The sequence below is a fragment of the Gobio gobio genome (assembly GCF_949357685.1).
Source record: "Gobio gobio genome assembly, chromosome: 10".
In the NCBI taxonomy this organism is placed as follows: domain Eukaryota; kingdom Metazoa; phylum Chordata; class Actinopteri; order Cypriniformes; family Gobionidae; genus Gobio; species Gobio gobio.
Window position 1 is genome coordinate 6720400 of NC_137116.1, and position 14491 is coordinate 6734890.

Consider the following 14491-nt stretch of genomic DNA (forward strand, 5'->3'; position numbering starts at 1 on the left):
ATCCTGAAAAGTGAAGCCAAAATGTTTTGATCGCAGTATAGCTAATAAACCCGCCCTCTCCATGCTGGAAATGAGACAAACTAAACGAGACAAACTAATGAAAGTCCACTTCAAATATTTTTTTTGTTCCAAAGATGGTTTCTGTCATTTTAGGTAGTTGATGTATCTTCAAGTGTTTGGTTTTAGTTATTTGATGCATTAAATAAAGGGGGTGTGACGTTATGATTGACAGCTGAGACAGCTTCTCTGAGTGATTCTGCGGGAATGTAGGCGGGGCCTTGATACTGAGGATCCACTTAAAGGGGTATCACCCAAAAATGAAAATTAGCCCATAATTTACTCACCCCCAAGTCATCCTAGGTGTATATGACATTCTTCTTTCAGACGAATAAAATCTGAGTTATATTACAAAAGTCTAGGCTAATCCAAGCATTAGAATTTGATTCATAGTTGCTCTGTTTTTGAAGTCCATAAAAAATGCATCTGCATAAGTAAACTTTCGACCGCATTCCATGGAAAAGTGTTGAATGTTGAAAGTGAAACTCAAGATGCGTACGTGACATCATGACGAGCGGACCTGGTCGCGTTAGTCTTGTGATCGGCAGGGGAACTTTCAACAATTTTTCCACAAATTGAACAGGGAAGGCGGTCGGTCGAAAGTTTACTTGATAAAGTTTTAAATATGGATATTTTTCTTACACAAACGCATCGATTCGCTTCAGAAGGCCTTTATTAACACCCCGGAGCCGAGTGGAGCACGTTATTTGATGGGCAGATACACTTTTTATGGACTTCAAAAACAGAGCAACTATGAATCCAATTCTACTGCTTGGATTAGCCTGGACTTTTGTAATATAACTCAGATTTTATTCGTCTGAAAGAAGAATGTCATATACACCTAGGATGACTTGAGGGTGAGTAAATTATGGGCTAATTTTCATTTTTGGGTGAACTAACCCTTTAATGCTCACTACGGCACAGACTCGATCTCAAAGATGTCAGCACCATGTTTGGACATTGGTGGCTTCATTTCTCTACAGTGGAAGAGAGTGAATGTGCATCGTCCATATTTTTTTACAGTCTGTGTTTTTTACGGTATGAATTTTGAGTTAAGCTTTCGAATGATACTTAATTTATGATGCTTACTAAAATATGTGACCGTGTCTTCACTTTACAGCCGGTGGAAAAGAATCAGACGGGACGTGGGCAGAAATCATGTTCATGGATGAGATTATTAACGTTACTGTAGTATGAAGCAGAGCAGGGCTTAGGTGCTGTGGAGCTGAATGAGGCGCTGGAGAGATTGCTAATGAAAGACGAATACGACACCATAGACTGTAAAAAAATATGGACGTAGTGTCCGTGACGTCACCCATAGGATTCTGAAGAGCAGTTTTGAAGTGTAAAGTAGGGTCGAGCTGGCCGGTGCCATCTTGGCAGCGCGTCATCGCGCGTCACTCCCGGATAATAGAAAATGGGCAAAGAGGCGGGACGTGAGTGGAGCTGAGGTGACGCGATGACTAACAGACAGCAGACAAACGGCAATCCACCTGTCACTCAAAGTGGCCACGCCCTTAATTATGCAGAACTTTAAGGCTTTATAATGTAAACAAATTAATTATAAAAAAATTCACCCCCTCACAGTTGTCATGAAGGGCAAAATTAGCCGTATAGACCAAAACCACAATTTGTACCAGGCTGTAAACATGTGTTTTTCTGCTGTAAAGTTGGGCATTTTAACATGGGGCTCAATGAGATTCTGCTCCCTTCTGGAGCCTGTCCCTTTGAATTGCAGTTTAAGTCACTTCCGTATTGGCTTCAAGAGAAACTGCGCTGCGTCCGAAATCAAATACTTCTCTACTATAGTATGCGATAAACAGTACGCCAACAGAGTAGAATGTCCGTATTCATAGTATTCGAAAAACAGTAGGGGAAAAGTACCCGGATGACCTACTACTTCTTAATTCTGACCGGAAATAGTAGACCATCCGGGTATCTTTGGAATACTCATTTCAACATTTTACGATTTGGGACATACCAATTCTATTTTCGAATACTATTTAGTACGGATGGTATGCGAATTGGGACGCAGCAATATTAGTTTGACCCCATTGTCAATTATGTCAAGTTGTTTTTGTATAAAATTCATATAATTACAGAATATTCCTTATTTAAAAGTTGCAATATATAGTCAGAAAACACAGTTTTGTTTTGGCTTAAAGATCTACATTATTACATGAATATGAGAACTGATAAATGTTTTGATCTGTGTTATTGTATGTTTTTGTTGTTCATTTTCATTTAGTTTTGAGTGGAAAAAATACTTCCATGCATGAACAAATCTGTACATCTCTAAGGCCTTTTGTCTTTGCACATTCTGTCAGGGTCTGGTGTGTTTTAATTATCCACTGTCCTTTAATTACACTCCTTCATCCTGAGAGAAGACAGACATAGTTAACACGAGCGAGCGTCGAGTCACTCTCATCAATCACAGGCATGTGGTTTACAGTGAGCCTTGAATACTTGACCTTCAGTGTGTCATGGCAGTCAGAAGTCATTGTGTTCAGTGTTTGTCATGTGCTGGCTTTACAGGGATGGGTTTGTGGCCATATGGTGCAGCATTTGGTTAGTTCCTCAGTAGGTTGAAGCATCCGAGCGTCCCGTCCTCGAGTTACTCATGCATGAGTGGACGCTGATATCAGGGAAGCAGTGCGTTATGGAGGATTTTAGACTTTGGCTCTCAGTGCAATGGTGACATCCTCCAGTTAACATGCTGCTTATATACACAAATGATTTAAGTGAAGTCAGCGTAATTTCTGTTTGTGTGTGTGTGTGTGTGTGTTTGTGTGTGTGTGTGTGTGTGTGTGTTTGTGTGTGTGTGTGTGTGTGTGTGTGTCTGTGTGTGTGTGTGTGTGTGTGTGTGTGTGTGTGTGTGTGTGTGTGTGTGTGTGTGTGTGTGTGTGTGTGTGTGTGTGTGTGTGTGTGTGTGTGTGTGTGTGTGTGTGTGTGTGTGTGTGTGTGTGTGTGTGTGTGTGTGTGTGTGTGTGTGTGTGTGTGTGTGTGTGTGTGTGTGTGTGTGTGTGTGTGTGTGTGTGTGTGAAAAGAAATTTAAATCAATTTTAAAAAGAAATGTTGTCACATTCAGAGTCTGACAAGCATGCTATATATGAATTTACACCCTAATACATGAAAACACATTGACTCTGATACATCAAAAGCTTTATAGGACAATATAATAATAATGATAATGAATATATATATATATATATATATATATATATATATATATATATATATATGTATACACTCACCTAAAGGATTATTAGGAACACCATACTAATACTGTGTTTGACCCCCTTTCGCCTTCAGAACTGCCTTAATTCTACAAGGCATTGATTCAACAAGGTGCTGAAAGCATTCTTTAGAAATGTTGGCCCATATTGATAGGATAGCATCTTGCAGTTGATGGAGATTTGTGGGATGCACATCCAGGGCATGAAGCTCCCGTTCCACCACATCCCAAAGATGCTCTATTGGGTTGAGATCTGGTTCAAGAAACCAATTTGAAATGATTCAAGCTTTGTGACATGGTGCATTATCCTGCTGGAAGTAGCCATCAGAGGATGGGTACATGGTGGTCATAAAGGGATGGACATGGTCAGAAACAATGCTCAGGTAGGCCTTGGCATTTAAACGATGCCCAATTGGCACTAAGGGGCCTAAAGTGTGCCAAGAAAACATCCCCCACACCCTTACACCACCACCACCAGCCTGCACAGTGGTAACAAGGCATGATGGATCCATGTTCTCATTCTGTTTACACCAAATTCTGACTCTACCATCTGAATGTCTCAACAGAAATCGAGACTCATCAGACCAGGCAACATTTTTCCAGTCTTCAACTGTCCAATTTGCTTGTGCAAATTTTAGCCTCTTTTTCCTATTTGTAGTGGAGATGACTTGAGTGGTACCCGGTGGGGTCTTCTGCTGTTGTAGCCCATCCGCCTCAAGGTTGTGTGTGTTGTGGCTTCACAGATGCTTTGCTGCATACCTCGGTTGTAACGAGTGGTTATTTCACTCAAAGTTGCTCTTCTATCAGCTTGAATCAGTCGGCCCATTCTCCTCTGACCTCTAGCATCAACAAAGCATTTTCGCCCACAGGACTGCCGCATACTGGATGTTTTTCCCTTTTCACACCATTCTTTGTAAACCCTAGAAATGGTTGTGCGTGACAATCCCAGTAACTGAGCAGATTGTGAAATACTCAGACCGGCCCGTCTGGCACCAACAATCATGCCACGCTCAAAATAGCTTAAATCACCTTTCTTTCCCATTCTGACATTCAGGAGAACTCCAGGACCAGGACCACACCCCTAAATGCATTGAAGCAACTGCCATGTGATTGGTTGATTAGATAATTGCATTAATGAGAAATTGAACAGGTGTTCCTAATAATCCTTTAGGTGAGTGTATATATTATAATAAATATATAGTAACAGTAATATTAATAATAATTATTATTATATTCTTTATATTTATTTATTTGCTTTATTTACCTTTTTGCATTTCCTTTGTAACTCATAGACTACTACAAATATTTTTGGCCGCCGTTCCAGAGTCTTGTCCCGTTATGGCCCCAATTCCAGAGTCTCGTCCCGTCATGGCCCCAATTCCAGAGTCTCGTCCCGTCATGGCCGCAATTCCAGAGTCTCGTCCCGTCATGGCCGCAATTCCAGAGTCTCGTCCCATGGCTGCAATTCCAGAGTCTCGTCCTGTCATGGCCCCAATTCCAGAGTCTCGTCCCGGCATGGCCGCCGTTCCAGAGTCTTGTCCCGTCATGGCCCCAATTCCGGAGTCTCGTCCCATGGCCGCAATTCCAGAGTCTCGTCCCGTCATGGCCACAATTCCAGATTCTCGTCCCGTCATGGCCGCAACTCCAGAGTCTCGTCCCGTCATGGCCGCAATTCCAGTGTCTCGTCCCATGGCCGCAATTCCAGAGTCTCGTCCCGTCATGGCCGCAATTCCAGAGTCTCGTCCCGTCATGGCCGCAATTCCAGTGTCTCGTCCCATGGCCGCAATTCCAGAGTCTCGTCCCGTCATGGCCACCATGCCTGAGTCTTAAGCCAAGATGACTACACCTGGAAATCAGTCTTCTCCAGAACCAGCAGGGGGACCACTGGCTAATCGACTTTTGGTCAGAACCAATACCAGTCCCTGTCCAGAGTCCAGAGATGACTCCAGTCCCTGTCCACATCATCGCCAGCCTCCAGGGCGCCCACCCCTATGATGGTTAAGCTTTTGAGATTTTGGAACCGGATTAATCTGTCTTCATCGGTCTGCCTGCATACATTGTTACAGCATGAATCTATAATGAAGAAATCGTTGTTTTAAAGCAGAAGCTCTGTTCTTTCTTTTGATATACATATTCATACAACAAAATATTCTGGGGGCCATGACATTTTTGTGAAAATGATCAAAAGCACTGGCTGGCAACTTTTTTTTTTAAATGATCAAAAGTAGTGGCTGGCAACTTGGGGAAAAAAAACGCTGGTAGGGAAAGGCTGTCATTCATGCCAACTTGTTTTAACATGCTTTAGAAATTAAAACATTCAAAGGCAACAAAACTTTAGTCAGCAGACAACAACTACTAATCCTAAAACGCAGGACTTCTAAATCAATTTCTGCTGAAAAAATACCACAAAGTGATGAGATTGCAATCACACAGAGACATCTGACTTCTCAGCGTGTGCTGAAGATGCGTCGTCATCTCTCTCGCTTAGTAATTGAAGACATCTTTTTATTTCTAGTTCAGTGTGATGTAAAATTGAGTTTGCTTTTGGTCATTCACTGTGAAGGGGGAGCGATTGTGTTGTGTTCTGCCTCTGTGTGTGTGTGAGTCTCTGTGTGTGTGTGTGTGTGTGTGTGTGTGTGTGTGTGTGTGTGTGTGTGTGTGTGTGTGTGTGTGTGTGTGTGTGTGTGCGAGTGAGTGAGTGAGTGAGAGTGAGTGAGTGTGTGTGTGTGTGTGTGTGTGTGTGCGAGTGAGAGAGAGTGTGTGTCAGAGTGTGTCATAGAATGTGTGAGTGTGTCATAAGGTGTGTGTGTCAGAGTGTGTATGTGTGTGTGTGTGTGTCAGAGAGTGTTTAAGTGAGGGAGTGTGTCAGAGTGAGTGTGTGTGTGTGTGTGTGTGTGTGTGTGTGTGTGAGTGAGTGAGTGAGTGAGTGAGTGAGTGAGTGAGTGAGTGAGTGAGTGAGTGAGTGTGTGTGTGTGTGTGTGTGTGTGTGTGTGTGTGTGTGTGTGTGTGTGTGTGTGTGTGTGTGTGTGTGTGTGTGTGTGTGTGTGTGTGTGTGTGTGTGTGTGTGTGTGTGTGTGTGTGTGTGTGTGTGTGTGTGTGTGTGTGTGTGTGTGTGTGTGTGTGTGTGTGTGTGTGTGTGTGTGTGTGTGTGTGTGTGTGTGTGTGTGTGTGTGTGTGTGTGTGTGTGTGTGTGTGTGTGTGTGTGTGCGCGCGTGTGAGTGAGTGTGTATATGTGTGTGCGGGCATGTTTTTGTGAAATATCAGGACACAAATGTGTATAATGACATGGGTATGACACAGGTATTACAAAAAGAGGGTGAAATATGAGGACTTTCCCCATGTCCTCACTTTTCAAAATGCTTATAAATCATACAGAATGAGTTTTTTTTTCACAGAAAGTAAACTGCGCAGTCTCCTGTGATGGGTAGGTTTAGGGGCAGGGGCAGTGTAAGGGAATAGAAAATACGGTTTGTACGGTATAAAAACCATCACGCCTATGGAATTTCCTCACATTTCACAAAAACAAACGTGTGTTTGTGTGTCTGTCTGTCTGTCTGTCTGTGTGTGTGTGTGTGTGTGTGTGTGTGTGTGTGTGTGTGTGTGTGTGTGTGTGTGTGTGTGTGTGTGTGTGTGTGTGTGTGTGTGTGTGTGTGTGTGTGTGTGTGTGTGTGTGTGTGTGTGTGTGTGTGTGTGTGTGTGTGTGTGTGTGTGTGTGTGTGTGTGTGTGTGTGTGTGTGTGTGTGTGTGTGTGTGAGTGAGAGATGGATCCGGAAAGAGTGAGTAGCTTGTTATAGGACTTTTATGGTTCATTGATGCTGCACTTTCTCATGGCTGTTAATTTCCCTTTGGCACACAGATGATGTTGAACACACACACACACACACACACACAGAGAGAGAGAGAGAGAGAGAGAGAGAGAGAGAGAGAGAGAGAGAGAGAGAGAGAGGGGGCGATAAGTGAACGTGAGCAAGTGAGGGCAAACGAGAATCCCCTCGCAGTTTTCATCCTCGTTTAAGGAGCTGGCAGCAGCGAAAGAGGAAAAGACGAAGAATCAAAGCCACGCTCATTCACAGCCCCTGTCTGCCAACACTTCCCTTCCTCATCACAGAGGTACGGCTTTCCTTTTCTTCTGTCAAATTAACACTTAATTAAAAAACAATAGAATAGAATAGAATAGAATAGAATAGAATAGAATAGAATAGAATAGAATAGAATAGAATAGAATAGAATAGAATAGAATAGAATAGAATAGAATAGAATCATGCTCCTCTCGGTGGTGTTTTTCTCTCAGTCGCAGTTGATTCAGGTCAGGAGGACTGCCTCGTAGACTTTCACCATCCAGAAGAGAAGCACAGAGAATCAGACTGGAACATTTTGTTCACCGTGTGCTTTCTTGCACTGATGTTTTGTAGTTTAACACAGTGAAATGCAGAACACTGTTGCTTTTAATAGTTTCACTCCCACCACAGTAGCGCTGCATTGCAGATAGATATAAGATCCGCTCAGGATGAGAAATCTGAACCATGACAGAGTCATTAATACGGGCAGACTCTCGCGCTCTTCCTCCAGCCGTGCCTCTCTGCTCTGACCATTCATCGTGCGTGAATGCGTCTCACTGTCCTGTGATGGACCCAATCAGATGTGCTTTTATCACTCAACACTTACAGTGTGCTGAGACTTTATCAAAGTGGACAGAAAGAGTTTCAGGTCAATTGATTTAGTCTCTGAAACAACAGTTCACATCCACTCTGCTTGTAACGCATGTTGTTTACGCATTTACAATCAATAAGTTTCCCTTGCTTGTATTTCACAATATGCATATTTCATATTCCCATCAATATGAATTGAAAAATACATATTGTCTTTAATATATTTATAATTGTAACACAGTGATTTTACTGTAGCCTAATATATATTTTACCTTATACATTAAAAATACTATATATTTTTTATATATAATATAAATCTAAATGAGAATCTTATGGAAATAATGATGATTACATTCATTTTTTGCAGATTTTTCCTCGTCTATTTTTCCCCAATGATTTAGCTATACAATAGCCTACTTATGACTAATGACAGACTAATTAAACAAAACTCAAAAGTAAAATGTCAGGATGCTTTTGTTAAAATTAGTTTGAATTGTCCTGCAAATTCAATATGCTTTATTTTCTTTGTGCAAAAAATAATGTATTCTTTTTTCTTCTTTTTTTTGTATTATGGGGTAAAATGTGATTTGAACATGTTTTCATAAGATTCACCAGCTTTTCTGAGGCTCGGTTTGATAACAGATAGTGGCATCTTGGTGTTTTTGTTGAGAACTAAAGCAAAACTCGTTAAAATTGTTCAAAGGTTTTTCTAAAATAGGAAGCGAACAGCAGTGCTCTGTCTGTGTGTGTGTGTGTGTGTGTGTGTGTGTGTGTGTGTGTGTGTGTGTGTGTGTGTGTGCGTGTGTGTGTGTGTGTGTGAGTGTGTGTGTGAGAGAGTGTGTGTGTGAGTGTGTGTGTGTGAGAGAGATAGTGTGTTTGTGTTTGTGTGTGTGTGTGTGTGTGTGTGTGACTGACAGTGTGTGTGAGTATGTTTATGTGAGTGTGTGTGTGAGAGAGAGATAGTGTGTTTGTGTGAGTGAGTGTGTGAGAGAGAGATAGTGTGTTTATGTTTGTGTGTGAGAGAGTTTGTATGAGCGTGTGAGTGTGTATGAGAATGTTTGTGTCTGTGTGTGTTTTTGTACATGTGTTTATGTTTGTGTCTGAGAGAGACAGAAAGAGAGAGTGTGTGTGCATAAGAGAGTGTTTATGTGAGTGAGTGTGTGAGAGAGAGATATGTGCATGTTTTTGTGAAATATCAGGACACAAATGTGTATAATGACATGGGTAGCCTATGACATATGGTATTACAAAAAGAGGGTGAAATATGAGGACGTTCCCCATGTCCTCACTTTTCAAAATGCTTATAAATCACACAGAACAAGTTTTTTGTCACAGAAAGTAAACTGTGCAGTCTCCTGTGATGGGTAGGTTTAGGGGCAGGGGCAGTGTGAGGGGATAGAAAATACGGTTTGTACGGTAAAAAAAACCATTACGCCTATGGAATGTCCTCACATTTCACAAAAACAAACGTGTGTGTGTGTGTGTGTGTGTGTGTGTGTGTGTGTGAGAGAGAGAGAGAGAGAGAGAGAGAGAGAGAGAGAGAGTGTGTGTGTTTGTGACTGTGTGTTTGTGTGTGTTTTGCAGCTTTGATGCAGGTCCTGTGAGGATATTTATTATGGCCTACATTCCCGTTGACTGAAAGGCTGCAGTCTGGGGAGTTGATGTGTTTCCATGACATTATGGCGTGAGATGCTGCATGTGAGAAGAGAGAATGATACATAATACATACAATTGCAAAAAAAAAAACATGCAATTAAGTGTCAGAAAACATTGCATTCAGTTCACACTTAAGTATATTCTTCTAATCTAAAGTTTACTCTTTTTCCGTATATATAAGTGCATTCTTTTCACGAAGCATGCCATATGTCTGTGTGCTAAAGCAAAAGTGTGAAGCACTTGCTGTTAAACATATTCTCATTTTCTGGCATGCACACATTTGTGCCATCCAGCATTTTCATGCCAGTCCGCTCTTGGCACTGTGCTGTCTCAGCATACTATCCATATGGTAGATTTATAACAGAACAGGACAAATCTGTGACATTTTAGCTTATATGAACGTTTTACATGACACTTAAGTATATAAAAACGTACATGTCAAAGAGCAAAATCAAAGGACAACTGAAACGGGGAAAGTATGAGGTTAGTGAAGGAGAACGAGGGAGAGAGGTGCACGTAAATCACTGCTCGCTCGCTCTCTCAGAGTTATAGGCTCTTTCTCAGAGCGCAAGGCCAGATAATAGATTCCGTGGCTTGCATTAATCAGGGGTCACTGGTCGCAGGAACAGGAAGTGACAGCTAATCAAACACACAGCCTCATTCACTCCACTTCACACACACACTCATGGCAGTGTTCACACACTGGAGGCAGAGAGCATCACTCGCACCGCCACAGATCGGAGCGTTTGTTTATTATCCCTCCTCTGAGACGCTGGATCTGCAGGCTCATTCTGTGAAACAGTGTTTTCCAGTTTAACAAGATGATCGGGCAAATAATGTGTTTGTGTTAAAGGGGACCTACAGTATTATCCCCCTTTTCACAAGATGTAATATAAATCTCTGGTGTCCCCAGAATATGTCTGTGAAGTTTCAGCTCAAAATACCCCACGGATTATTTATTATAGCATGTCAAATTTGCCCCTGTTTGGGTGTGAGCAAAACACACCATTTGTGTGCATTTCTCCTTTAAATGCAAATGAGCTGCTGCTCCACAAACGCGAATGGAACGTCAGGAGCGAGTGATTTCAATGTTAAGTCAATAGAAAGGCGCGCGTCTGGAGGTCCTGCGGCGCGATGGATGAGATTCCGCCTCATTTGCGCGAATGATGCGAATTTGACGCGAATTGAGCGTCTTGCGCGAGTGGTGCTTTTTGTGCATTCACGCGTTTGAAGCAAATTTTCGAAATTTGAACTTTGGCGTCAATTCGCGCCGCGTTAACCAATCAGGAGCCTGCTTACTGCTGTCACATGGTACAGTGACGTGATGAGAAACCCCGCATAATTTAAAAATACTACTATTGTGTCACAAAATGTAGTTTTAAGACTTTTAAAGCTCAAATCTGTGGTTTATTTATAAAGAGAGCACCTATTTAAAAAATTATCTTGCGTTTTTGGAGTTGTGAGATCCAGGCGATCACCGGGCACTCAGCGCCCGGGCACTCAGCGCTCATTAACCCCGGCGAGAGCAGCCCTTCCTCGGCTAGTCCTTCTGACGTTTGCTGCTGGCTCTAATGTCCTGTAGTGGTTCGTCTTGTGTGGATCTAACGGGCGATCTTTGGTGTCATGAATCTATAATTTGTTGTCTGCCAAATCGTTTTGACTGAGGGCAAAGAGAAGTTTCATAACTTTATTCTTTAAGGGTATTTATATACATGCAGTGAAGATAATGTAGGAGTTGCCTGGACCACATTTGTGTGGCTATTAATGATTAATATATATTTTTAATGAAAATGAAAAGAGGCAGAGGGGTGTTTTATGACTTATTTCTCCTGGAGCACCTTGAACGCGTGTCTATTTAGCTTCAAATGCTCGATTTATACGCGCATCCAATTCACTGTGGATGCGCGAATGGATTCAAATCGTTCAAGCATCCAAAACTGGATGCGGTATATTCGCTCTATTCGCGTTTGGTGTTGTGGGATTACAAATTTATACATTGTTATATATAGGTTCCAATGTAATAGAATATAACTGAAAAAATAATCTATATTTGTGTTTTACATTTTGAAGTAAACTTGAGGAAATTCTAAGGAGATTACGTCAGACCGTGTAAGTGTTTGAGACATGAAGTATTTTGTCTTTATGCACTTCCTGACTATTTACCATGACAAGTTTAAAGCAATACTGCCTGAGTGATTGGATTAGCAAATCAGTCATGGGCGGGGTTTCCCTAATCTTACTATAATATGAAACCAGGCATTATGAGAGATTGATAATGATTGATGGGGATTATAAAAAAAGTATTGGGTGGATTTTTACCATTATAGGCTGGTTGTTTACACACACTGTGGACACACATCTGTGTTCAGACACCTTATAAAAGTGAATTTTGCATAATAGGTCCCCTTTAATAGACTGCAACGTGCCATCTCAAGCCAAATTAATATATTATAATATTATGTCTTCAGATAAAATAACAGGGTGTATGGCAACAGAGTTGAATTCAATTGGAGATTACACGGTTATAAAAGTAAAAAGTGAAAAGTGCCTGTTTTCTTTTTTTACAAATATCCAGACAAATATACAAATATACAAATATCCAGTGTTCAATTATCAGCTGTTTTAATGCGCTGTTTTCAATGAAGCGCACACATCTGGTTGTTAAGTCTGACGTCACGCGGCAGCGCTTCTGGGTCCAAACGCTCTATCTCATACCACAAGAGAAACAACAAACGGTGCTAATATACACACACAATGTGGTGTAATACTACAAAAAATATATAATCATAACCTTTATCTCCATACCAAAATTCCAGATGGCCAGATAGTGATTCATCTTTTATAAATCGATAAAATATTAATGTCTGCGTTGCTGTGAGCACAGAGACTGTTGTGTAGACTGTAAGTATTTAAAATGTTTGATGTTTAATATGAATAAATAGCGCTCATAAACGGCCATCGATGGTCAAGTGAAACGAGTTGAGGCTTGGGCCCAGAAACGGCGTTCCTTACGTCACGACTTAACAAGCGGATAGGCCTACGTCACTCACACTGCGGAGTAACATTCAGTAGCACAGAAACTTGTTATCAACGCTGCCCCGCGACTTTTAACAATAAAATAGCTGCTGGATCACTACATTATATTTCTCAGCAACGATGGGGTTACATCGCTATTTTTCAGCAATAAACGCACATCTTCTTTGTTAAGAGAGATGCTGAACAGACACAGGTATGAATCTCTCTCTCTCTCTGACTCTCTCTCGATAATTAATTCAGATAAATGCTATAATTCATTCATTCAAATAAATGTAATCTTTCGCACTGCTTTATCTTTGTCTGAATCATAGCGGGCAGAATGCTAGATCTTACGAGCCGTAAATGATGAAAATAACCGTCAATTTGACCCTTCCGGTCAACCTCCCCCAGTTTCTCTTGAAGCAAATACGGAAGTGACTTAAACTGCAATTTATCGACTGGCCACTAGAGACAGGCTCTAAAAGAGATTGAGCCCCATGTTAAAATGCCCAACTTTACAGCAGGAAAAAACACATGTTTACAGCCTGGTACAAATTGGGGTTTTGGTCTGTACGGCTAATTTTGCCCTACATGACAACTGTGAGGGGGTTGAAATTTTTTATAACTCATTCGTTTACATTATATAAAGCCTTAAAGGGTTAGTTCACCCAAAAATGAAAATTCTGTCATTAATTACTCACCCTCATGTCGTTCGACACCCGTAAGACCTCCGTTCATATTCGGAACACAAATGAAGATATTTTTGTTGAAAGCTGATGGCTGAGAAAGGCTTCAGATAGGCCTCCATTGGCATTCAGTACATTTACACTCCCAAGACCCATAAAAGGCACTTAAAACGTCGTTACAAAGTCCATCTCACCACAGTGGCTCTACAATAATTTTACGGTGCGACGACAATAGTTTTTGTGCGCAAAAAAAAATCAAAATAACAACTTTATCCAACTTGTTCTTGTCTTCCGTGTGTGCCTCCACGAGTAATTAATGACAGAATTTTCATTTTTGGGTGAACTAACCCTTTAAAGTTATGGATAATTAAGGGCGTGGCCACTTTGAGTGACAGGTGGATAGCCATTTATCTGCTGTCTGTTAGTCATCGCGTCACCTCAGCTCCGCCCACGTCCCGCCTCTTTGCCCATTTTCTGTTATCTGGGAGTGACGCGCGATGACGCGCTGCCAAGATGGCACCGGCCGCTCTTCAGAAACCTATGAGTGACGTCACAGACACTACGTCCATTTTTTTTTTACAGTCTATGGTTTCAAAGTGTACATTTTTTTAAATAATACCTTTTATCGTGTCCATGTAAACTACAGAAACGTTAATTCTGTTTTTAGTACATCGTTGACATGTAAATGTATCCTAAAAACTAAACAGAATATGACTCTGACAAAGTTTCTTGGGCATCAAATCCTCATTAGAATGATTTGTGAAGGATCATGTGACACTGAGGACTGGAGTAATGATGCTGAAAATTCAGCTTTGATCACAGGAATAAATTACATTTTACTTGATATTCACATAGAAAGCAGTTATTTTAAATTGGAATAATATTTCATAATATGTCAGCTTTTACTGTATTTTTGATCAAATAAATTACATCTTAAAGAAACTGGTTTCAGACTAGTTTTTAAGGCACCATAATGACATGTCTAAACATTCAAATGAGCTTTACAGTTAACCAAGCAAATATTTAAAGAATACAATGCTTAATAGACATGGAAATGTATAGATTAATTAATTTAATTCATACGGAAACCAGCATTTTGTATAAGGGGAGGGTTAGTAGATAGATTTTTTTTCTTACTAACCCTATAATTTTCCCACTGTTTGACAGTTTGCCGTTTTCTTTTACCGCAGGTG